Source organism: Uranotaenia lowii, chromosome 2 (assembly GCF_029784155.1).
Source record: "Uranotaenia lowii strain MFRU-FL chromosome 2, ASM2978415v1, whole genome shotgun sequence".
NCBI lineage: Eukaryota > Metazoa > Arthropoda > Insecta > Diptera > Culicidae > Uranotaenia > Uranotaenia lowii.
Window position 1 is genome coordinate 372,173,507 of NC_073692.1, and position 26,751 is coordinate 372,200,257.

General features: G+C 31.1%; 1 protein-coding gene across 15 annotated transcripts in view; it reads right to left on the bottom strand.

Annotated features, from left to right (window-relative positions):
• Nucleotides 1-26,751, bottom strand: part of LOC129748323 (probable phospholipid-transporting ATPase IA) — a 329,089-nt gene that overhangs the window by 181,441 nt on the left and 120,897 nt on the right. Inside the window, exon 1 of one of the 15 annotated variants that reach the window (XM_055742882.1) lies at nt 18,386-18,740. The exons of 12 other annotated variants lie outside the window; for them this stretch is intronic. The gene's annotated coding sequence lies outside the window, so the exon portion shown is untranslated. Of the gene's footprint in view, nt 1-17,620; nt 17,712-18,310; nt 18,741-26,751 lie in introns of those variants that run through there. 2 more of the 15 variants (XM_055742883.1, XM_055742884.1) reach the window with 2 other exon arrangements.

Consider the following 26,751-nt stretch of genomic DNA (forward strand, 5'->3'; position numbering starts at 1 on the left):
ACATGAGTATATTGCATCTTTATTTTGTTCTGAAGTTATTGGCTGTTTAACAGGGGAATGTCTTTTGGCCTTTGACAAACAATTAATTCAAATGACATCACTGCTGGGTGCCTAGCGAGGTATTGCATGACTCAAGCAATACCTCGCGGGACACAAGCAGTGGTGTCAATTGAATTTATTGTTTATCATTTATAAATGCCAAAAGACATACCTTTATAGTGCCCCAAATGACCCGACTTTTGAAAAAGTTCTGCAGCCTAAAATTGATCCTAGGATTAGTACAAGATCCCATGCCAAATTTGAGCCATATCGGATCACGGGAAGGGGTCGCTAAACGAGCCTGAAGTTTGTATGGGATTTTGAGACATTTTGTTTGGAAGAAACATGAAAAACCAGTTTTTCATCAATAACTTTGGTTCCGTCGACCAATTTCTTTCAAAAACGGGTTTTCTTAAAGCCTAAATTATGAAAAGTATTTCATCCGAAGAATGCATTTCGATTCTCAATGCACAAAACTCATGCTCTTCCTTTTCAAAAATGATCAATAACGGCGCTGGCCACGTCCTAGTAGTCAATGGGCACAAAAGGAAGGAATGTTAGTAGAACTCCACGTTCCAAAAGATTATTTTGAAAAATTGAGAAACAAGAATAAACCGGTATAACCAACTATAAAAACTGTATATACGTCTGCGAATCTATATTTATGTATTCGAGGAAGGGTTTGTTTTAGTGGGGCAAGGTACTAGATCAGGATCCATTTTGGTGAATGGTGCGAACACCGATTTCCTACACCTCCTACGCGCCTGCCCGATGAGGAGAGCATATCAAAATTTTTACACAAACCCATCTCAAAGAAATATTATTAAATTATTCAGATATAGCTTTGATATGAATATCTTCGTTTTGGTCGTTTCGAAAAAAAAAATGATTATATCTCTTTTGATACAATCAGTTGTTTTTTTCTGCCGGACAAGCAAATGCTTCGAAAACTTTTATTGGAAGTTTGAGGGTCTTATTCCAATGCACCAGGCATGGTTCTGTGGTAGTGTGCGCGCCTCTCAACCTGCAGGTCGAGGTTCGAATCTCCTGACCTAAACTTTTCAGGAATTGTTAAGTTGGAAACAATGCATGAAAGTTTGAGTACAAATCAGGGATAGTCCAACATTATTTCATACAAGTCAATGCGTATAAAGCAAACATTGCGGACGAGCTTGCATGCAGACTCCAATTTTGACAATTTTTGGTAATCTCATCCTATCTGATAGAGATATACCCAAGCAACCAAAAGTCTCGTTAAAAAGGTCGAACACAGCTTAATCAGCATATTCAATGTGCTGAAGTTCGTTTTATTAAGCCCAAAATTTAAGTTCTTATTGAAACTTTGAAGTTCCATTACAGATTTGAACAGCCTTCTGTTCAGCCCACTAGTAAACGTTTAATCAGCAAAAACAAAAAAATAATTCTACTCTCTCCTCTTACTTTGGTCACCACCACCTCATGTGGTGCTGCCGATTTCTCGGCATCCATCTTAATTCCTCCCATCACCTCCCTCAATTGAACTTACTTAATAACTTTGTTTTCAACTTTGTTCGATACATGCCGGCACGCACGCCAGTTTTGCTACACAATTATTTGATTCGCTTACTCAAGCAATCAAATAACCTAATGGAAAAAATTAGTCCTGGTACCAGATTTGAACACGATCTTCCGAGGTGATAGCCAAACACGCTGCCACGACGCCACGCCTAGATGTTGCCTTGCCGGCAGCTAAAATTCGGAGTGGTTGAAAGCTTCCTAGAATAACTGCAAGGGCTGCCAGCGGCCAGCAGCAAAGACGCATGTTGATTATTACTAAGAAACATTACGAAACGGCATATAAATCAATCATCGGTTAAAATAACTGTTGAGCATAAAATTATACAAATTCATGAGTTTATCTTGATGTTTAATTAATTAATTGCTTCAACTGATTTTCTATGTGTGATAAATTCGTGGAAAGTAAATACAGTTGAACGAAATTTTATAATGTCAAAATATTTACTCTTTTTAAAAACAATCATTTGCGAGTTAGATTTAAGTTGTTCTGAGTTGAAGTTTCAAAATAAATTATACATTTCAACAATTTCCAAGCTCCAACAAATGATTTGTTTACTATAAGTCCTTTTGTGATGTTCGTTCACATTTCATATTCATGGAATGGCGGACATGTCTCAAAAAAGGCTATTTGAAGAACTTTTTGGAACTTGAAGTTCACAGAAGGCTATTTGAGACCTAATTTGTAACTTTTATACTGTGTGGATGCGATTTACATGTCACAAAAAAGGCTATTTTAGAAACTTCTTGGAACTTGAAGTTCACAGAAGGCTATTTGAGGAACTTCTTGGAACTTGAAGTTCACAGCAGGCTATTTGAGACCTAATTTGTATTTTTTATACTGTGTGGATACGATTGACTTGTCACAAAAAAAGCTATTTGAGGAACTTTTTGGAACTTCAAGTCCAAAGAAGGCTATTTGAGGAACCTTATGTAACTTTCATGCTACCATTCGAGAAAATTCGGTACCAATTCCCTTTAAAACCTTTGTTCAGCGAAATTCGAAGTATGGAGGAACGAGTTTAAATAGATATGAGACTTTTGGTTGCTTGGGTATATATCTTATTTTGATATGAAAATGGAATATCAAAATATCTCATTATGATATGATTTTATTTTCTCTTCTGATCGGGTAGACATTTCCTAAGGAAATTCCAATTTTAAACTATGAGGCATTACTCTTTCATCGTTTAAAATAATGACTATATTAAGCATGTTTAATTCATATTACGACGATAAAAGATTTTATTCAAAGTTCAGTTTCTAAAAATTAACATCGGGTCTGATGAAAAACTTTTTATTGCAAAATTCCTGAATACAGTAGTTTTTCGGTTTTATCACCCTCAAAAAAAATTTCACCATGATAATGGCGAAACTGCGAATTTGGCGAAATTAAAAAAAAAACGAAAACAAGTATTTTTTAGTCTTAAATGATAAGTTATAATGTCCTTAGTAGTGTGTATGATTTGTTTCAATCAGTATTGATCATTATATTTATTTATAGAAGTTTACCTTACTCGAAGGATCCTCTTTAGTTCATAATATTCTTCTTCATATCATTCCTACGATTTCTCCTCAAAGCCAAACCATTTTAAATATCAATTTATTTCATGGAAAACAGTGGTTCTGTCTTATACTAACTTCTCTTATTCTAAAGAAAAGTTTACCTTTTTTTTTCAAAATATGTGTGAATTTGCGGAGCCCAGAATTTTGAAGTCGTATTTTCTCGAAACAAGTTTTTGCCTTCAAAAGCTTCACATAATCTTTTATCAATCATCCATCTTTTACCATATTTTTTCAGAAAAGGAGTTTTGTCACCATCGCATATTCCAGCCAAAGCAAATAGATTTCATCTTCATCAAAACATTTTCATTGAGATAAAACCAATCTCCTTTCAAGAATGATTAACCGAGCACAAATAACGCAGAGCAAAACACCACCTCAACTCGTGATTTGACGTTTAAAAACCTTTTAAAAATCCGAATGACAATTAAAAATCTATTCAGTAACAATATAAACAAATCAGTAAAATTTTTAACAATTCAATGCTCATATACCACACCATAAACCATAAAAATACCATGAAAAAAGGAGTTCTACGTTTTTGAATAAATATTTATATATGAAATGTTTTTTGAATGATTTCTGATATTTATAAAAAAGAGTTTACAAGAAGTATGACCTCAATGGGTTGAATTCCTAAAGAAAAAAGGAAAAAAATAAATAAAAAAGAGTGATAAAGTCGAAACAATAACCTTGATAAAATCGAACGTAAATTTGGCGGGTAGCGATAATTTTGCTCGATTTTTATCAATATAATATTAATATTTAAGAACTGTAAAGTGTTGAAATGTATTTTATGAATTTATAGTCTAAAAATAAAGATGAGAATTGTAATGAGGATTCGTTTCTCAATTTTTTTTCGATCATCCACTTGATTTTTCCATACTTCATCTTCCTTTCTCTTGTTCATATGTCCACAAAATTCAAAGCACCGAAATATTTGATTGTTTTTTCAATATTCTTGAAAATTTTTGGAACAGAATAGAAAATATTCAAAGAATTTTGTTCAAACCGTTAAACAGTGGCCATTTGTATGAATAGTAAGATTTAAATTATTCAAAACATTTCGATAAAAAATAAGTTGAAATAATGATTGGCTTTGATTTTATGCTGATTGTTTTCAGAGGGTTAATAGATTTAAATTTTTGATTTTTTTTCATGAACTGACATGTAGGTATATTGCCTGTTAAAAGTTATTTAACCTTCCAAAGCTGTTCGGGTCAATATGACCCGAAACGTACATTCAGATCATCTTAATCTTTATTCCAATATACCTAAGAACTGATGAACCAAGTATGTCTTTGAAAATGATAATAAAGTTAACGAGAAAATACTAAAATATTGGTCTAAAAAATCGATCCATTGAGAAATGAGGTACAGCGATCCAAAGCCTGAATTGGATGTTTTTTTTTCTAAGTAAGATTTTTTTTTCTGCCGGAAAACCCTGGATAGCGGTCAAAATTTTCATGGAACCCTAACATTTTTATACATCGCCAGATTGATTTATTTTTGACATTTCTAAAGATTAAAGAAACACTGGAATACATCAAAGCTGTCTGAAGCTATAATTAATTTAAAAAAAGAGTTTTCGCGACTTTTTTCACTCGGTACCAACTACAGACAACTTGGTTAAACATATCTTCTTTATTTTTATATTTTAAGAAAATAGAGTAAATTACCTAAACAATGAATCTAATATGAACAAAATAGGTTAACATTTGCGGCCAGGAGATCGCCAACAAACTACAGGTCAAATTTTCCCGAACTGAATACTTTTCGAACAGCATTGGAAAATTTGAAAACATTTAAATGAAGGGATTCGATCTTTTTTTTCGATAACATTTAAATAAATTTCAAGTTTGAACTTCATGATACACTTTTAACTGTAAGTCCCGTTTTTGACAGAAAGCATCTCTAAACTTCATTCTTTTTCTAAATAAAACTCACTCAATTATTTTCAATTAAAAATCTAGACACGAATGCCATAATGCTGGTAAAGTGTCAAAAATAAAACCTAAAAAAATTTTTTTTCAATTCAAATTATGTGTTTTAATTTTTTGAATCGCATTTTACCTTTTTTCATGTGACGATCATCCAAAAGAAAGAAAAAGGAATCCTAGAGCTTCTTGCAACAATAATTTATGATTGTGAGTATTTTTGTTTCTTTCTGATTGTGAGTATTTAACTATTGTGTTCGTTTAGAGTTTTCAGAGTCCAAAAGAGATGTACATACTTTCGCTGTTTTAATGTCAAGACATAAGTGATTTGAATTCTAAATATTAACACGCGATAATAATTGAAAACTATCCCGTTATAATTCGAATATTTACTCGACAACGAGGCAATTACTCTTGGAGTGATTTTTGTCTAACTCTACTGGGTTTTAAAGTTATTGGTATAAAGGATTTAAGTTTATTTAACACTTTTGTTGAAGACTGCAAACATCATTTCGATTTGAAGTTTCATTCAAATATTATGAATTCCTGGAGTTCGTAGAACTTGAAAAAAAAAACCAAGAGAAAGTATATGTAAATTTTAGCAGAAATCAGAATTACTTGTAGTCATCGAAATAAATGAACATTGATGCCAAACCTTTATTTTCCATATCTTTGTAACGTTATACAATGCACAAATTTATAAAATATATCACCTATTTTCAAATGTCAGTCTTGAATCTCATGTGCTATCAGAAATGATGATTCATATTTTTTTTTTCTAATTACTTAAGGCAAAAATGTCCAAGGTGCAAAAAGTCCAAGTTGCAAAGAATTAAAAAGCTAAATTTAAAAAAATTGAAGCGCTGACCCTAAACATTTGAAAAAAAAAAAAATAAATTCATTAAATAAATGTGAGCATTTTTTCGACAAAATTTTAGAACATCACAAATAATTGAAAATAAAGTTTTAAACTAAATAATCAATTTTTTTCAAGTCCGCGAGTGATTTCGACTTTTGGGAAAAAAGCTATTCAAGTGTATTTCACATAATTTTTTTCTAAATCTATAAAAAACGGGAATTTTGACAAAATTTTAAACAAGATATAAACTTAATTTTTGATATGTTTAAAAAGATAAGTCGAATTATTTCGCAGGCTTCAACCAAGTTGATGAGTCAATAATATTTTTCAATATACTCAAAGGCTTTCTAATGATGTCAGAGAAAAACTTAACCTAATCTTCTAAGTGACGATCTTGCAATTGTTAAAACAAAACTTATGGAATTTGAAGAAAACCGTTTGAAAAATCTTGGGGAAAAAAATCTGTTTGTACGATATCAGAAAAAGAAAAAGTAACAATTTATCAATTGGCTAATAACACACATAGAGGTCCATCGTTTGGTTCACGTCTTGAAGAGGATGGAGTGTTTATCACCGATAATGTAAGAATAGGGGAAAGGATTTATGATCATTATGCTCAACAATTTCAAAATTTTAGTCGAAATGATATAATAGATGATAGTGATGATGCCTTGAATTCTATTCGAAATACACTAGACGATTTTGATCAGTCAGCGTTACTCAGACCGATAACTGCAGATGAAATTTTAAAAACTCTAAAAGCCTGTAAAAAGAAAAAATCACCAGGTCCGGATGGACTTACGTATGAGTTTTACATAAACCATTTTGAACAATTGAAAAATGACTTACAAATAATTTACAATTTATATTTGAGTGGTTCTTGTGCGCCACCTAAAGAATTTACAGCAGGAATAATAACCCTCATTCCTAAAAAAGGAAACAAATTTGACTTTAATAACTTAAGACCAATGTCATTACTAAATACAGATTATAAATTATTCACAAAAATACTGGCAAATAAAATAGCAGTACTATTAGAAACTTTGATTGGTCCAGGACAAAGCGCATGTATTCCAGGGCGTTCATGTATAGGAAATCTCAAAGATATTCGTCGTTTAATGACCAAATCAACAGAAAGTCTCAACTTTGAAGGGTTTTTGTTAAGTGTAGATTTGGCAAAAGCATTTGACACTGTCAGTCATGATTTTTTATGGAAAGTTTTAGCTAAGTTCAGATTTCCAGATGCACTCATTCAATGCTTGAAAAGGCTTTACGGACTAGCAGAATCAAAAATTTTGTACAACGGATTTCTTACTAAAGGAATCAAAATAAATTCGTCTGTAAGACAAGGGTGTCCCTTGAGTATGATACTCTTTGCTCTTTACATTGAACCGATGATCAGGAAAATCGACGAAAATATACTCGGGGTACTTGCTTATGGTAAATTCCTTAGAGTCATAGCATTCGCAGATGATCTTAATATATTTATTCGGAACGCGGATGAATTTGATCTTGTTTAAAAACTTATTGATTCGTTTTCCATCGTCTCAAAAATTAGAATTAATGCAGAAAAATCTTGTTTTATTCGGATAAATAATTGTGTAGGTGGCCCATTTATTATACCAGAAACAAATTGTCTAAAAATTCTTGGAGTTTCTTTTAGAAAAAAATTGGAATGAAAGTGTAGAACTTAATTATAATAAAATTATATTGAATAAATCGTTTAATGTTCCATAATAGTTTTCGCCATTTGTGTATTATAAGTAAAGTATGGTACGTTAACACATTTTTGCTATCAAAACTTTGGTACTTAGCTCAAATTTATCCGCCAAAAAACAAACATCTAGCTAAAATAAAGTCAGCAATCGGAAATTTCGTTTGGAAAAATAGCATATTTCGTGTAGATAGAAAACAACTTTACTTGGACATTGACAGAGGAGGTTTGGGCCTTATTGATCCGGAACAGAAATGCAAAGCATTGTTTATGAGAAACATTATTTTTGGAAATACTGAAGAAAGTTATATTTTGAGTTTCAGAAACTTAGAGAGATTGACTAGAAATGGCAAAGAATGGGTTATTGAAGCCAGGAAATTAAAAGACAGTCCGTTGATGGAAACAACTAAGCAACTTTATAGAGGTTTAATTTATGAAAACATTTTTAAGCCTAAAATCGAAGAAATACACCCACAAGTTCCATGGGACCTGTTTTGGAAAGTTATGAACTATCCTTTTTTGTCCGTTTTAGATAGATCCAAAATATATTTTCTATTAAATGATATAATAACGAAAAAAAAAAAAATTACATGACTACGGCATTGGTCATATTGACAATGAACTTTGTGATGTTTGCAATGAAATAGACTCAAATAAACATCGACTTGAAACTTGTAGCTCTATTAAAGAAGTTAAAAAATGGGTTGACATGATTCTCAGAAAAAGGTTTGCAGTAATCTATGTGAACATTATTGACATTTTATTAATCGATACAACAAATCCTAAACAAAAAGCTTCCATCTGGTTGGTAGCTCATTACGTATCATATTGTCTAGATAGGTTTCCCGATATAAATTTGTACATGTTCCAAAAAAGCGTTCGGGAATTTAGATGGAATCACAGGCAATTAGATATAAAGTATTTTGATTGTTATTTGAATATATGCTAGGACAAATGTTGTAAGAAAATAATGTGTTATCCAATGTAAACGAAATGTGTAATTAGTTTTTAAGATGTTTTAAATAAATAATAATAATAATAAAAAAAAATCTATTCAAACTTTTAAAAATTGTAGAATTTATATTTTTAAAGCGATGTAACTCTGAAACAAAATTATCTCAACAAGATCTGAATCCATAACCAATGAAGGATAAAAAGTTTATTTAAAATCAGCTTTCAGTTTTTCATGAAGGTTCATTAGTTTATCAATTATTAAAGATCGGTTCTACCCAAAACTGAGCAATTTTCATACGCCATATCATCAAAACCAGATTATGACCAAAATAAGTTTTAAGAGCTTAGGCCCAAAATATGTTGTGCCCCTGTGTTATTTCTATTTTATAAAATCATTTTTAAAAATTGGGAATAATGTATCCTTCAAGAAATTGAAAAAAAAAACACACTTTATTCATACATTCTTTGTTGCAAATTTGTTATGATTCGAAACGAAGGGTTTGAATTTTATTCAATTCGTTTCTGTAAAAAAAACTGGATGAGAGTTTGAAATTCAAGAGCAAATCAATGAAACTAGAGTTTCAAAAGCTCTAGAGTTTAGAATTATATTCCATTATTTTATTTCAAAATTTAATTTAGATTTAGAAACAAATTTTTTTTTATCACAACTCACAATGAGAAATGAATTGCAGAATTGATAGAAACAATACGATAAGTCTGAATCACTATTCAAAAAAAAATATAACAAAATAATTTAAAAAAACAATCAGAGTTTTGAAATCAGTTGCAAATTCATAGGTATTATTATCAAAAACTAAGCTTTAATATTTGCTTTTCGAACGTAACGTTGCAAAATAGAATCATTAAAATTTCGTAGTGGTAACCTTGCACTGATATGAAGAAGATCTGAAAAATCATAGATTCGTAGATTGAAGTTGTATCAAAGGATATCAAACTAAGTTTATGTAGAAAATTTGTTAAACAAGTTTTAATATTTTCTTTTAACACCCCAACATTAAGTTCTTTTTATTGGACGGTTTTTGAAAATCATCCCCAAGTGCGAGCTCTAGGACCGCGCCGGATTTTATTAGACAAAAAGTTATTAGCTGTTGAAAAGAGATATGTTTTTTCGGATTTGAAAATAATTAATTCAATTGACATCACGTCTGGTGCTTAGCAAGGTATTGCATGACTACATTTCAAGAAATACTTTGCTAGGCACCAGCAGTGATGTCAATTGAATTGATTGTTTTTCAAAGCCAAAAGACACACCTCTTGTCAACAGCTAATAACTTTTTTGCCTAATAAAATATTAAGTAAAAGGGATGTAGATTATTCAGAAACAAATATATTCAATTTTCCCATACAAACATAAAACTTCAAATTCACTCAGGTAAACGTAACAAAAAATCAGGGATGAGTTTTGAACCAAAACGAAGCTTTTTAGACCCCGGAGATTGAGAATTTCAAAAATGATCCCAAATCGAATCAGTCTATTGCTACATTTCTCTGATGTGGGTGCGAACTGGCTGAAACAAGAATATCAATCGGAATTTGGTATCACATATCAGAATCTGACCAGTTCTCAATGTTTCCGGTTTAAGGTTATTTACACAGTCAAAGTTAGCGTTATCAATGAATTCTTTGTATAGCAGTGACAAAAAATATACAGAAATATCGAGATTAGATATCCGAAGCTATTTTGTGCTGCAGTATCAAATTGGAAGGCGAAATCTGCTAAAACTAAAACGAAGAGCAATAAAATTTCGATGGCATCATATTCTTGAGTTGGGGAACAAATAAAGCATTGTGAAGTTCGATCGAAACTGTCTAGTAAAAAGTTGATAGATAAAACCCAGAATTTTTCTCGGAACGTTGACTTGAGATTGAGAATGAATTCCACACCCACTGTGCCCAATCCCAGAACCACAACAAACCAGAGACAAAAGCCGCATCGATGATGATTGTGCCTCCATTGACGTGGGAATTCCTCCACTGACTGTATGAACTGGATCCGCGACGTTCAGGCCAATTATAATATTATTCATCGCTCCCGCTTGAGCTCCCCACAGTATAGAAGCATATGAACTGCAGGTTCATATCAACCTATGCACATACATATCTATAGTATGGCTATGTAGTGAGCGAAGCATACCCAGTACGATTTCGATTACGATTGCGATCTAAGGAAGGTGGATCACTCCATTTGTAACAGAAAGTTGTAGTGTCATACCGCTCAGTTCTCTGTGTCCACATTGACACATTCGTAGCTCGCTTATCTGTTGACAAAATGCCAAACGCGTAATAGCGCGTTGCGCATTCGCGCCATATCAAATACCTACTGCAGCACAGATTCTCTAATAAATATTGACCCTGGACAAATCAAATACGTCTCGTCTCGTCAAGTCTCGTCTCGGTTAATGTAATAAACGAACGGCGGTTTCAATGAGCAATGCTAACACCCATTAGAACCGAGGCGATGGTAGCAACAAAACGGAGACGACTGTGTTCCACTTCTGCCTTGACAAAAGTGTGGTGACCCGATCGAAAGAATATGTCAAAATAATATTCTGATGTTTTCAAGTCCTAACATGCTTTCAAATTTAGTGGTTTAGCCAATTTACCTTATTTACAGGAGCTGGAACAATAAAAGAAGCTCTTCAAATCATTGCTTTCTGGGCCATTTCGTCTTATTCACCGGAGCCGGGAAAATTTCCAAGCTATCCTTTCGTGCCGTCTTATTTCCCGTTAACGGAATAACTTCAAAACAATGTCAATAATAGGCTTCCAAATTTGTACTTCAACTGCTCCGTCATATTAAGCGGGGAACTGGGACAACCTCAACAAACCTTCTAATCTGTGATTTTCCAGCCACCCCGTCTTATTTACTGGAATCGGAACAATCTAGAAACAATTTAGGCAGTAGACTCCCACAGCTGTGCTTGTCTAATTACTCTGTCTCGTTTTTAGGGACCAGGGAAGAAGACTTCCAAATCAGCGCTTTCCGAGCCACTCCGTCTTATTTACCGGAGCCGGAATAATTTTGCACCACTCTTCAACCTACTAATTCTAGGTTTCAATTCAGTCGTGTCGGTCACAAGAATAGACCGTAGACTGACTTCTTTTTTTTTTTTATTCAAACATATAAATTTTATTGGTAATATTATTTTTTTTACATGGTTAAAACAAGTTCAGATTTATCTAGAAAAGAACAGACTTGATTTACTACTTTTTAATATTTACAAATTCTGTCTGTACTGAAGATAGAATTTTGAAATTTGGTAAGTATTTGTGCGTGAGACGGACAACTATATAAATAAAAAATAACAAAATAAATAAAATTGTGCATGTTCACTATTACTTGACCAAAAAACCGGTCTGTATACATTCAGGCTCTTTGCAGATTCATGAGATTATCCAATCTTCATTTTCAGTATCAAGCAAACATTACTGAAAGTGAAAAAAGCTCAATTCGACTATCATTAAGTTTAGTTGAATGGTGACAAAGCATATTCGAGGTGCTAGACTTGCGGAAATTGAATAATTGCTGCTGAGATTTCTATATTTTAAGGATTTGGATTGAAAAAAAAAAACGTCTTTTCATATAGTGTGTAGGGGTGGGAAGGTTGATAAATAAGTATTCGGGTTGGCGAGAAGAACGCTGGCGAGGGAGCGTGTGGGACGAATGCGGGGGACAAAACTATGACAAAATTACGACAAAAATATAACAAAATTATGACAAAAATATGACAAGAATTTGGAAAAAAATGACTAAACATGACAAATATGGTAAAAGCATGAAAAAATTATGACAAAAAAAAACAAAAATCTGACAAATATGATTTAAATTTTACAATACAGTGAAAAAATATCCACATAACTCTGTGGAAAATATAACAAATGTGATAAAAATATGACAAAATTTTGACAAAAATGACAAAATTTTGCAAAAACATAACAAAGGTGGTAAACAATTGACAAAAATGTGACAAATATAACAAAAATATGACAAAATATTGGCAAAAAAAAAAAATTAAAAATATGACAAGCGTGGTAAAAATATGACGAATATGTAAAAATAAAATAAAAATAAAATAACAATATCATGACATAAAATTGTGATAAAAATAAAACAAATTTATGATATTAATAGGACAAATATGGCAAAATTATTGTAAAAATATGTCAAAAATTTTAAATTAAACGGACAAAAATGTCGTCAACCTATATAAAATTATGACAAAGTGATAAAAATATGATAAATGTCATATCTTTCAGATTGTTGTCATTTTTTACCACATTTTAATTTGTTAATTTTTTGTTATAATATTGGCATATTTATAATATTCATCATATTTCTGACATAAATCATAATTTTGTCTTATTTTTAACACATCTGTCATATTTTTGACTAAGGTTAATCGAATTTCTGTCATTTAATTGTTAAATCAATGTCATAGTTCTGTCTTAATTTTGACATGTTTTTGTCTTATTTGTCAGATTTTTTTTATAATTTTGTAATTTTTTTTTGTCATGTTTTGTTGTTTTCATTGTTAAATCAAAATTTTGCTATATTTTTGTAATATTTTTCATATTTTTGTCACATTTTTATCACATTTGTCAAACTTTTGTCTCATCTGTCAGATTTTTGTCATTTTTTGTTATGTTTTGTCATTTTGTAGTCAATATTTTGTCATATTTAGGTAATAATTTTGTCATATTTGTAAGATTTTACTGTCTAATTTTTGTCATTTTTGTCAGATTTGAGTCATACTGAATATTGTCATAATTTTGTTATGTTTTCACCATATTTTTTTACATTTGTTCATAATTTTGTCATTAATTGACAACAATTGTCAAATTTTTGAAGATAGTCGTCACGTCGTCATCAAAAAAATGATAATAAAAGACAAAATTTGATAGAACTGATAGAAATGATCATAACGTTTTAACACAACCTTGACAAAATATTGACAAAACTGTAATTAAAAAGAATAAAATATTATAACAAAAATTGTACAAAGAAAATAAAATAAAATTCGTAATAAAAACTATGTAAAAACTATGACAAATGATACAAAAAATTAAATTGTGAGAAAATAATTACAAAATTATACCAAAATTTTGACAACATTGTGACAAAATTATAACGAAGGAAGTATGAAAAAGTTATGAAAACAGTTGTGATAAAATTGTGCCTAATAATAACAGAAGTTATTACAAAATCGTGGTAAAATGCTGAGAAAGTTATGATACAAATTTGACAACGTTATAACAAGCGATCAAGTTATGAAAAAGTTTAACAAAATTATGAGAAACGATATGACAAATTTGTGATAAAAATATGACACAGTTGTGATAAAGATATAACAAAATTATGACAAATGACAGAATTATTGCAAAATCATGACAAAAGTATGAAAAAAGTGGAAACAAATTTTGAAAAAAATTGAAACAATATTTGAAATAAAATTGTAACGAAAAATAGTTGAAAAATTATGACTAATGACAAATGATGATTTTTTTCAGAAGATTCTAACTTAATTTTGATAAAATTAGCCTAAAGTTTGACAACTTTATGTCAAAATTATGACAAAGTTTAGACTGATATTTGCCAATATCATGACAAATTTGGGTATATGTAAGAAAAAATTGTGACAAAATTTTGAAAAAAATGTGTTAAAACTATGACAAAAAAATAACAAAGCTATAATAAAATTTCGAAAACGGTATAACAAACGACCAAATTTAAAAAGAGTAAAAAGTTCTGACAAATCATGACAAATTTGTGACGAAATCATGACACAATTATGATAAAGTTTTGACAAATTATGATGTATGACAAAGGACAAAACTATTACGAAGTTGTGAAACAATTGTAACAAAATTGCGGCAGAAGTGTAATAAATTCTGACAAAATTGTAACAAAAAATGATGCAATAATTGTGACAAATAAAAAAATAATGGTAACATTGTTAGAATATTTTGACAAAATTATGACAAAGTATAAACAAAGTTTCGACAAATGACAAAGTTCTGGCAAAATTACTTCCAAATAGTTAAAAATAGCGACATAATTGTTTGTAACAAAATTATGACATATCAGTACCAACACGTGAAAGGGTATATGATCATTTATGACGTTTCGAGAAAAACGTGTTTTAAATTTTGCAACCTTTTTCAAATCGTTGATTTCTAAATCACGTGGAATCTTTCAAGTTTGTGTGACCCAAACGGTGCGTAGACCCATTCTTAATATGTCTTTATCTATAAAAAGGTATTTAGATGGAAAAAATAGCTCGCAATCGCTTATAGAACCTAGCTGGAGTATGAATTTCTTCTAAACGGTTTATACTCCCTTTGCTTTGTACTATATGTCTCATGTGTGTAATTGAGATGGAGATAAAATTTCCTCAATTTTTTGACAAACGCTTATGGGTTTTTCTTTAGGAGTGAGTGAATAGCTTTCCGCACTCTACCCCTTTTAATGTTTTGCATCTAGACAATTTGCATTGTTGTGGAGTAAAGGGTGTTTAAAACAATTTGTGAGGGGATGATGTCATATTATGGCTCTAAATCTTTTAGATCCTTTGCTCAAACTGCATTTTAAATCTTACGGAAACTGATTAATCTAAAACGGTTTTTTGATAAGGCTACTTGATTGGGCTACTTGAATCCACTGAAAACGGTTTTTTTTTAACTTTGTCTTTTATACCCTTTTCACATGTTGGTGCTGATATGACAAAACGAAGATAAAATAGTGATAAAATTATGAAGAAAATGTGGAGAAATTATGGTTAAATCTTTACAAATTATAACAAAATAACAAACAAATAATGACACATTAATGCCAAAATTATGACAAAGTTGGAGTTTGAAGGTTATGAAAAATTTTTTACAAATTATGATCAAACTATAACAAAATAATAACAAATGACAAATCTTGTAACAAGATTATGACAAAATTATGACATACTTAATGTACCTAAATGACAAAATAATAACAAAGTTGTTTAAAAAATGGTTACAAACTTAAAATAAAGGTGTGACAAAATTATTACAAATGACTAAATTTTGGTGAAATAATGACAAAATTTTTATCAAATATTTAGTAAAAGACCAAGTTACATATGTAAAAATTGTGAGAATATTATGGGAAAATCAGCCCTATCTTTTTCCTATTCTCTTCAAAAAGTGACGATCTAGACCTAAGTAAACAATTGTAAACATACATAAAGAAGCCTCAAGGTATGAGCCCTTTCAAATTAAGAAATTACAAAAATATATGGCAAAATTATGACAAAGTTACTTTTTTTAAGACAAAGTTATGACTCAACAAATGTTTGAGTCAATACCAAGCTTGACGAAATCATAGAAAAAATGGTAGTTTCACAGAATTTTGAGCAAATTATCATCACAGAATCTGTGTCACAGAACACAAAATTTTGAAATATTCACAGATTTCCCATAATTTGTGAATTTTGAATGGATTTCCAAAATTATAATTTTTTGGACCGACTTTAAATTTAGATTTCTTACCTTGAATTAGAAAAATATGATAAGATTGACAGTGTTAATTGTTTTCGCCCAACTAAAATGTAAAAAGACCCAATTTACCATGAATTTCCTATGAATTTCATGGAAATTGCATCACAGAAAACCAGCACAGAATTTTTGGGTAGAATCGCAGAAAGTCAGAATTTTTTTCTCAAAAACACTGAACTTTTTTCGGCAACCTTGGTCAATACCCCTAACTGGGTTAAATTGAAAAAATAAAGTTATGTAAAAACTTAGACAAAGTTATGACAAAATTAAGACAAATCTATGACAAAGTGATAAACTGTTCTGAAATTATGACAAAGTAATGATAATATTATGATAAATGAAGTGAACATTTTGACAAAATCATAACTTCGAATTACATTTGAAAGGCAACATTATACTCAAAAGAATACACCCTTTAAAAGACATCTCTTTCGAGGAATATTTTTGATCCGTTTTTTGATAGTACACCAATTCCAGTAGAGCGTAATTAGAAATTTGGGAGTAGGAAAAGGCATAATTACACTTCAAAGGCATGATGAAAACATTATTGATAAATATCCACGCCACAAACCGTCCTTTTAAAGACGGTAAAACTTTTGTTATAAGAAGAGTAATGCAACTTTAAATAATAAGATGGTAACAGCTAGAAATCAACCACAAAAATTGTATCTTTGAAATGGATATTAAAACACAAAACACAATTTACTCAAAGTGCGAATGAAAAACTCAGAAACATTGAGTTCAATACTTTTGCCCAAAAAATTTTTCACAACGCAGTTTAAGTACTAGAAATACATCGAAAAGCGACAGTCTGTTGTAGTTCTACGTTAAACTAGCCGTTGTGACGTATTTTCTTATACAATTTCTTAAACTTTTTTTTTCTTAGATATCTTAACATCCTACGAGTACAAAGCTGTAACTGTTGTTCAAAGTATCAAAATTAGATATATTTATATTATTTTCTCTTGATCGGGCTAATACAGATAGCGTCATCGCTTTCACAGTAGTAGGTCGTTCAACACGTTCGTTACCACTCTATAATCGAACTAATCGATAACTGTGAAATATTCATGTCACCGACCAAGGAGAAGTGTAGGTAACTGGTAGTTTTTGATGTTGCTCGAGATTTCTGGAAAATTTTGGACTACGATTTTTTGTTGATATTAATGAATCGAATGGATTAGTCAATCGGTGCTGAAATTAGCACGTGTCGTACTGAAATCGTGCTGGGTGTTATCACAAGCTAGTAGATCTTTCCAGCCCATGAGGTATTTGATTCCTTCAACCCTTCCCCTTCAGTAGTAGGTAATTTGCACAGTCGTCATCAACGCTGATTCATCCAACCATCAGTGGAACTAGCTAGTAAGCAAGCTAAGCTAGCTTCGAGGGGGGTTTTGAGTGTTTTCCCATCTTTGGTAACCTGGTGCCCAGATATGCTTGACTGCTGCTGCTTACTCAAGTCACGTGTTGGGGCTACCGCATTTGGTGAATTTGCTTATCGAGGTTTTCATATTGCGGCGTGAACTGTTGATGGTTGTAGGAACACCTTAATAAAAACACACTCTGAGTAGGCGACGACGCAAAGCAAAAGGACGGAAAAGGAGAAATCGGCGGATTACTAATTGCCACTGACTGACAACTGGGTTACACGATTTTGTGGGTTTTTTTTTCTTTTCTCAGAAGCACTGTCACTTTCGCTCGAATCGACCAAATTAGCGGTCGAAGGTGGCGACATCAAGCGAATATCAAAACAACATGTTTATTAACGATATGTAAACAGATTGGACGACGACGCATCAGGCACCAGGAAAGTTCACTGAGCACAACACAATTGGCACAATCGCCACAAACCGTTTGATGTGGTGTAATTTGATTAGACACTCGACAATAAGCTTGTACGCCTCACGACTTCCCCTTGCGTGTAGCTTCTTCATTCAATTGACCGAGTACAAAGGAACTCAACTCGAAGCAGTGCCTACTTTTCCATTCACAACTTCCGAAGAATTCCATGACACTTGACACTGCACATTCCTCCCTCAAACCTACAACAATACATTCGACTTTCATTGATTTTTTTCTCGACTGTTACGCGTTATCATACGCAGACCCCTTTTTTACTATCCAAATTGAACGGTTCCAAACTACCTCAAAAATCAACCGGAAACCAATCTTATCCACTGATTCCCCTCTTCCTGCTCAATCTTCCCCGAGCAACTTTACCTCAATGCCCCAACAAATTGCACTCGATTAATTTGTTTTCATCTGTTTATCAACGCAACTGCGGCACCCCTTTCGCGTACCAAAAAATCAAAACACTGCGACGACGACCGCGTTGAGGGGACACACAATAATATTTTCCAAATCACACTCCGTCCGCGGGAGAAATTCACTACTTATCCGGGTGCCGTTCGAAATTTCGCGACCGACAATATCCGCGAACGCTGGCGTAATGTGTGTTGTTCAGCGCAGATGACAACCGAAGACCAGCCAGCTAGCAGCAAACCGGAGAAGGTACAAAAATTTTAGATATCAACTAATACCGAACAGAACACAGTCAGCAACAGAAAGAAACAACCGCACTAGCACCGTAATAATTTGCTCGAAATTTGACACACCGAACTGCTCGAATGAAACATCTTCACACATCTTTCAATGGACGCGAATGGGGAGAAGCAAGCGATTGCCGTTGTTTTGATATCGGACGAGCAAAGAACTCACCAATACCAAGCCCACGAAACGTCAAAATCGGCGAAGGTGTGTGCGTGAAGGGGGATCGATTACGGTACTTCACTTACTCACTTCTTCAATGAAAGAGTAAAAACAAAACTAGGCGGATTAGATTGGTTCAAGATTGTGACGTTCGGAATTCATGCATTTTGCAAAATTCGGTAGAACACAAAAGAAAACAAAACTTAGAAAATTGTAGGAAACGTAAAAATTGAGAAAACGTTTAAATAGCTACCAATATTTTCTTTTGTTTTCAGGATTTAAAAATCTGAAAACGTTTTATAAAAATATGAAACTTTGAACAGTTTTTCAAAGGCTAGATTTTTTAAGGTTTTTTGAATTTTCGTTCGAAAAAAGTTTTTAAATAAATTAAGAAAGAAAAAAGGTTTACATTTTTTAGAATTGTAAAATTTAAAGAACAATAATTGGATTTTTAAGGATGATTTATGTACGTAGATTTGAAAATATAGAAAAGAAGTTAGAGATTTTTAAATGATTTTTGATATTTTAATGTTTATAATTTCGGGTATCTGGATAATTCCGATAATAATTGTAAGTTTGAGAATTTTAAATATTTTGAGATTTTGAGCATTTTGAAAACAAAAAAAAAATGACGTTTCAAAGAAATCTGAAATTTGGCTTTTGAAAAAGTAGAGTTGAGCGAATTCAAAACTCTTATTTCGAAACTGTTTAAATTTTAAATTCTGAGGATATTTTGGGATTTTTTTTAAATTTTTTTATATTTGGATTATTTTTTCCAAAAAATGGTTTTAAAATTATAAAAATATTTTTGTTGATAATTTTGAGAATTTGAAAAAAAACATTTCATTAACAACAAGATTTCGATAAATATGAAAAGGCAATTTTGAGAACGTTAAGGGTTTTGCATTAATATTCATCCGTTCCAGAAATTTTTACAGTCCCTGGAGTGTCAATTTGACACTCCTGACTAAAACCGCTATATCTTTCTTGTTCCTCAACCGATTTGTATGAAATTCAGCTACAAGATTTCAACTTTAAATGAAATATAAATTTATATAAATTGATTACGGAAATCTTAGATTTTGAATAACGGAAAACTGAAGTGCCGTAGCTGAATACTGTCTGAGAAACATATTTGAGTTACATCAAATATAATTGAAACAATATTCACCACACTTATTTTCTTCATATAATGAGATGGCGACACCATCAGCATCCTCTAGCGGACAAAATGGAAGCATTAATTCGAGAAATTCATCTAACTTGTGAATAGCGTGTATTCCGACTCGACTTGATCAGGGATGCCAGTTATAATAAATGAAATTGTTTGTTTCTATTCTTGCACCATAAAAATTTTAGTAAACCAACAAATTTGATTGTTTCAAAAAATACATAGATTTGGATGCCCATAAAGTGTTTTTTTTAAGAAAAGGATTTTAAATTCAATCGGTCAACTGCTGAACTGTTTATCAAAATTTTGCTTACTAATAATAGTTAAGGAAAAAAATATCACAAAATTTACGTAGAAATATCGTTATTTTCTCTTTACTAGATGACGGGTGTCGCTTTTCAATTTGGCAAATTGGGGTTTTAAACGATTCGTATTAAAAGATGGTATTGTTATTGTCTCATGCTAGATTTTTCTTGTTAATATTTGAACTTTTTCAAACAAATTGGTTTATCATTATCAAACTATAAAGTTTATTAGATCATTTATCAAACCCAGATCTTAGGTCAAAGGACATTATACCGAGCTTTTATCCAGCAATAACATGACAATAATCTCTCTTGAATGTATATAATTAATAAATTGATTGAAAAAATCAATGCTAACAAAGCGTTTCCGAAATGCCAGTGCTCCAAAAAAAAACAAAGAGCTTACAACTAATATCCATGTTTTCTGATTATGGACTTGGAATCATGCCTGAGAGACTTGTGACATATCTTCTGAAAAACATGAAAGAAGTAAAGGCTGGTGGTGCGAATTTTGAATTCATTTCTTAAATGAGCGGAATTTTTTTTATGTGTTCCTAAACTAAACAAAAAAAGTGATAAAAATATGTTCGGACGGCATCCCTGATCAGCATTTTGACAACTCCAGATTAACATTTTGAAAGGGCACAGATTTATTTTTTTTATCAATTGAGACCAATGTATGCAACAGAATTATTTTTTCTTTCAAATTCAAACCAATTGTACTGAAATAAATAAAAAAAAACTCTTTCGATTCGCAATGAATAATCGGAATGCGATATATTTCTTAATGTTTTCCCATAATTTATTTGTGCACGTGAACGCAAAACAAAAATCTAAACAAATAAAAAATCACAGCTGAAATAGTTTCACAGAAACGATTATCAAGGAGAAAACAAAATTTAAGCACATTTTTTTTAAATTAATACGAAAACTTTGTGCACATTAAGCATCCTGTCATTTGTTATTATCAAGAAGGAAAAATTCTGTTCCCGCCATGGAATGTGACAAAATTATATTGGTATTGGCATGTATATTGGTTTTGAAATGAAACGTTTTTATTATACTTTACTATTGCAAAACAAATGATATTCCAAAACACAAAAAACCGTTTAAATATAACTAGGAAAAATTAATAATAATCATTTTTGAATTTAAATTTTTTTATTACTTTATTTAATTTTCGTCTCTTAGCTGAGCTTTTAAAATTTGTATAAAGCTTCCGCTTATTTTGATTTGCCGTTTTGTATGACATATTCTAGGTAACGGATCGTTGTTAAAAACTCGCAATAAAGACAAAGATGAAATAAAACTTATGGAATTTGAGTTAAAGAAACTAAAAAGCACATGCAGATTTTATCGCGAATGTCGTAAATGTATTTTTAGTTATTTATGAAGTCATAATAAATTAGTCATTTATTACGAATTCTTGACCTAAAAGTTTTTGATTCTAATAACATTCCCTTTTCATTCTTTCTTTTTTTAAACTTTGCGCTAAATCGATAGGAATATTACAATCACGATGTATAAGAGTATCAGCAGCGGTCAGGTGTCAAAGCTTTAATAACATTCAATTTTGACACTTGCTCCTCGGTATTGAAAAAGCAAGCCAGGAGCCATATTTGAATACCGACCAGCTCCTGATTTGACAGATGCTAACAAAGAAAATAGCATCAAAAAAACAACAACACCTATCGGAGCGTCACCAGTGGCTAAAATGGAAACCAGTTTAGCCTTACCGGTGCGCAAATGTACTGCTAAAGCTAAAAAAGGACCTAGAATGTGTCCGGGGTTCACACCTGGGATAGCACTTACCGCTGCCGATGTTTTAAGGGTTTAGACAACGTTTTAAGAATTGTAAGAATATGCGCTGTTGATAATTCATATTTATTCAAATAGTAATCATTTTACTTCCGCCTTTTCTAAATGCTACGCTACACTTTTTGCAATTTTCAATTGAAAAATCAGGACACCTGGCATCTCTGTTCAAAGCTCCGAATAAATTCACAGTGTAATACTTCCATTTCTGTCGCCAGATAGCGCTATTCGTGTCTCCCGATTTCTCGTTAAGTGGTGTATATCGGTTCTAGTATATCTGGTTACATTACGAAGTTTTTATAACTATAAATTGTATGCAAATCGCTTGAGGAACAAAAGAGATATGGCGATTTCAATCTAGGAGTATCAAATTGACACTCAAGGTCTGATTAGGGAGTGTCTTTTGCCTGGGGTTTCAGGGTGCGTCCAGGAAAAATGTAATGATGCAAAATTAAATTTTTTCCCCAGGGTCCTAGAAGTTTTTTTTTTATTTGGATGCGACTGAATAAAAATTCACGTCCCCAAACATTCAAAAGTTTCATATTGATACTCAAGATTGAATTAGGGTTATGAAAAAGAGAAACAGTCAGTGTTAAAAATTGGTTGGCCTTTGAAAATCTCAAAAGCCTTGGGAAATCACGAGAACTCGAATGAAATTGAAAAAAAATGTTTGTCTCCTAACTTGATATATTATAAGAATCAAGGAATTCCAATTCTTTTTAAATACATCACTGTTAGACTATAAAATTTCAAAATTTTAACTATTAACATTTTCAAACGTTGAAAATTCAAACATTAAAAAAAAATCAGTTTCAAGTTTCAATGATTTTAAGAGTTTTTAGGATTTCAAAATTAATTCATTTTTTTCATAACTTTAAGATAATTTTAAGTCTGAACATTGAACAAACATTTTTTTTTAATTTTTGTGATTTTTACGGATTGAGAAATTTCAAAATGAAAAGAAATTAAAGACTTGAAAATTTTAAACAAGTCTTAAATTGAATAAATTATTCAAAAACTTAATTAAACAAATTTGAAGTGTTTCAGGATAAGGAATTTAAAGTTTTCATTGAAAAAGTATTTCCAACATTTGAAATTTGAGAGTATAAGATCTAATAAAACGGTGAAAATCTCAAACATATTCCTGTTATCGAGACCATACAAAAATTTAAAACAAAATTGAAAATTTTATTGCATTTTGAATGATTTTTTAATAATAAGAATTGAAAGGTTAAATTTGTCGAAATTTTGTACATCTTTTGCTTGTGAAGTTAACAAATGTGAAATTTTAGTAGATACATTTTGATAATTTAAAGTATTTCTTGCGAGTAATAGCGATTTTTAATGCGGCTAACATTTTCAAAATTTAACTTATAGTTTCTCCAAAACTAATCTTAATCATCTCTGAGAAATTATTTTTGAAATCTGCACTATCATTTTTACTGGCATCGCTCTTCATACAAGAATTTAAGTTTTTAATTCATAAATTAGTAAAACTTCCAGATTTTTTAAATTTTGAGAAATGAAAGAAGAAATGAAAATTGAATAAATACAAAAAGCCATTTAAAAATAAAGTTTTAAGGATTTTCATTAATATAGTGAGGTTTTTAATGAAACAAAATCGGAAAATGGTAGAACTTCAGTCTTGGTCATTAAGAAAATGTGTAGAACATCAAAACATTCTGCAAATCTCGCGTGAGCTTTCGGTACGTCGTTTGAAACAAAAAGTAAAAAAACAGTTTTATTACAAAATAATACAAAAACTGACATGAACTAGTCGCAACATCTTTCCATTTAGAATATTTGTAGTCTGAACAACATATTCTTTATGTTAAAACAAATTTTAAACTTTTTTTTATAATTTTTGCTGCAGTTTTCTGTGAATTCTTAAGATGTTTCATACGACGTAATGAAAGCTCACGCGAGAAATGTGTGAAAGGAGGGTATAAATTAAGAAACTTAAAAAAAACGTACTTCGAGTGTTCCCAAATTAATATTACATATATTTTAAAAAATTTGGCATTTTACATTTTTCGGAGATTGACTAAAATTAATGTTGATTCAAAAAGGAATTGACAACTTTGAAATTTTATCTTATAACGGATCGAAAAAGATTTCGCGAAACATTGCGAATCGTAAAAATGATTCACCTCAATGAATTTGAGCATTCGGATAATCTGAAATTTTAACGGAATTTAAAATTTGTAATTTTGAGGATTTTAAGAATTTTACAAATTTTTGAAATACTTAAAATTATTTAGGTTTGAATTTCAAGAATATTTGAATTACTTTAAATTAAACAAAAAAACAATAACAAAATCAACAATTTGTAGATGTACAAAACTTCAGAAGTAATTTTAACTACACAGTGCATAGCGTTGATTTCAAGCAACATTAATTAAAAACCAAATATCTGGGAAACGCGTGAATATTTTTGAGTTCCTTACTCACAAAAAAAAATCTAGAAATTAAATAAAAGTCATTGATGAGATACCAAAAAAAGTATGCCAACAAATCTCAAAAATTATGTTTGATTATTTTTTTCAAATATGTTTTTGAAATCGCTGTTATGTTTTTAGATTTAGAAGAAGCAGATTTAGAACAAATTTTTAAATCTTAATCAATCACAAATTTTATACCTGCACCTAACAAACAATGTTTGGAAGAAATTTGCAAAATCGTATTGAAATTTATCAATAATTTCTAATAATATTTTTTACTTTGATGGGCCATAACTTTTATTGGACTGAAAAAAAAGCGAAATGATAAAAAAAAGTGTGTACATCGCGAAGAAATTCAATATCTTCCCTCCTTTACGAACCAATTCTATGACAATACACTTTCCTATAGTGAAAATGTCCGGAAAATCGATTGGACATAAGTTTAGATGCCACACGAGCTTACGAACGGAGATATAGTGACCCCTAATTCCCCTGAATTTCGTAAACAATCCAGAAGAAGCTAATTTGGCCTAGGAAATTTTGAGAAAAAAAGACCCATCTGGTGTGATTTTCTTCGAGAAATCGATTGAAGGATGTTTGAGCCACCGAACGCATTGGAAAATGGAGCTATGGCTGATTTAATCCTCGATTCCCCAATTTTTTTTTTCAATTAATTATGAAAAAAGTAAGTACGGACTTGAAAATTTTGAACCGAAGGAGACTTGCCTTGTGTGATTTATTCCGAGGAATCAAATGAAGGCCATCGCATGCTTCGAAAATACTTGTTTTGGCTGTTTTTACTCTCAATTCTCCTACATTTTTCAATTAATTAAAAAAAAAACATGTTCGGACTGAAAATTTTTTAACAAAATTTGACCCATTCAGTGTATTTTTTTTTCTATCGAGGAATCAACTGAAGGTTATTTGAGCCACCGCACGAATCTTTTTTTTTTTGTTTTTTTGTTTTTCTGGGATTTTAACCACCGCACGAATCGGAAAATCGAAATGGACCCAAGCAACCAAAAGTCCCATAAAACAGGTACAAATACGCTTACTCAGCCCCATCATTGATATGAAGTACGTTCTATGCACCTCAACTTTCAAGTTCGTTAATGAGTGCATATAGTTCACTCATGGGAATTGGGCAAAACAAGTCTCATACAACGTGCATATTATTCACTTTTGCAACTTTCAAGTTCATTAATGAGTGCATAATGTTCACTAAAGGGAATTGGCAGTTGATTCTCTTTGTCAGCCAATATGTAACTTTCAATGCCTTCATTCAAGTAAATATGTGACTTTTGGTTGCTTGGGGAACGGCATGAAATTTGTTCAGTTTTGTTATTCGAGGTAAAATGATATTATTTCACTGAACATAATGTATTGCTATAATCAAAAAAGTCATGTATGGGATTAAAAAAGGAAAAAAATGAGAATTGCTTGTTAAAAAACATTAGAACTTTGTAAAATTGTAAAAATTCTGAAAAAAACTTCGATTTTCAAATCTGTATACAGATTTTGATCGTTGCAAACAGAAAAACAAAAATCAATTTGATAAAATCAGCAATAGTTTTAAATTTTTCAAAAATTTTGTAGGTAACTTTAGCTTTGAAAATGCAAAAGAATATATAATTCAAACTTTCTAGACAGACTGAAACTTTTAAATTTGATTTTTGATTGGCACTAAGGAAGATTTGAAATTTTAAAATGTTTAGAAACATTGAGGAAATGAGTTATTCAAATAAAAACTTGATTCTTAGGAATGACATTTTTGACATTTCGTATTAAGTTATTATTTGTTATGAAATTAATTTTTACGGCCTTAACGGTGAATGTTATGTTCTCAAAGTGAGAAAACTTAAAGAATTGAAAATTATAGATGGATAGAAGGAGATTAGAAGAAAATTACAGGTGTTGAAAATGAGCGGGTAGAAATTTTTTAAGAAGCATTTTCACCACATATGTGCTTAACTTTTGTTCAATCACCGATCACATATATATTGTGTTGTGTTGTGTGTATATTGTGTTGTGTTAGACTCAACCCTGTCCGATTCTAACATTTCAAAATAGTTGATCCGTGATTGAACAAAAGTTAAGCACATATGTGGTGAAAATGCTTCTTAAAAAATTTCTACCCGCTCATTT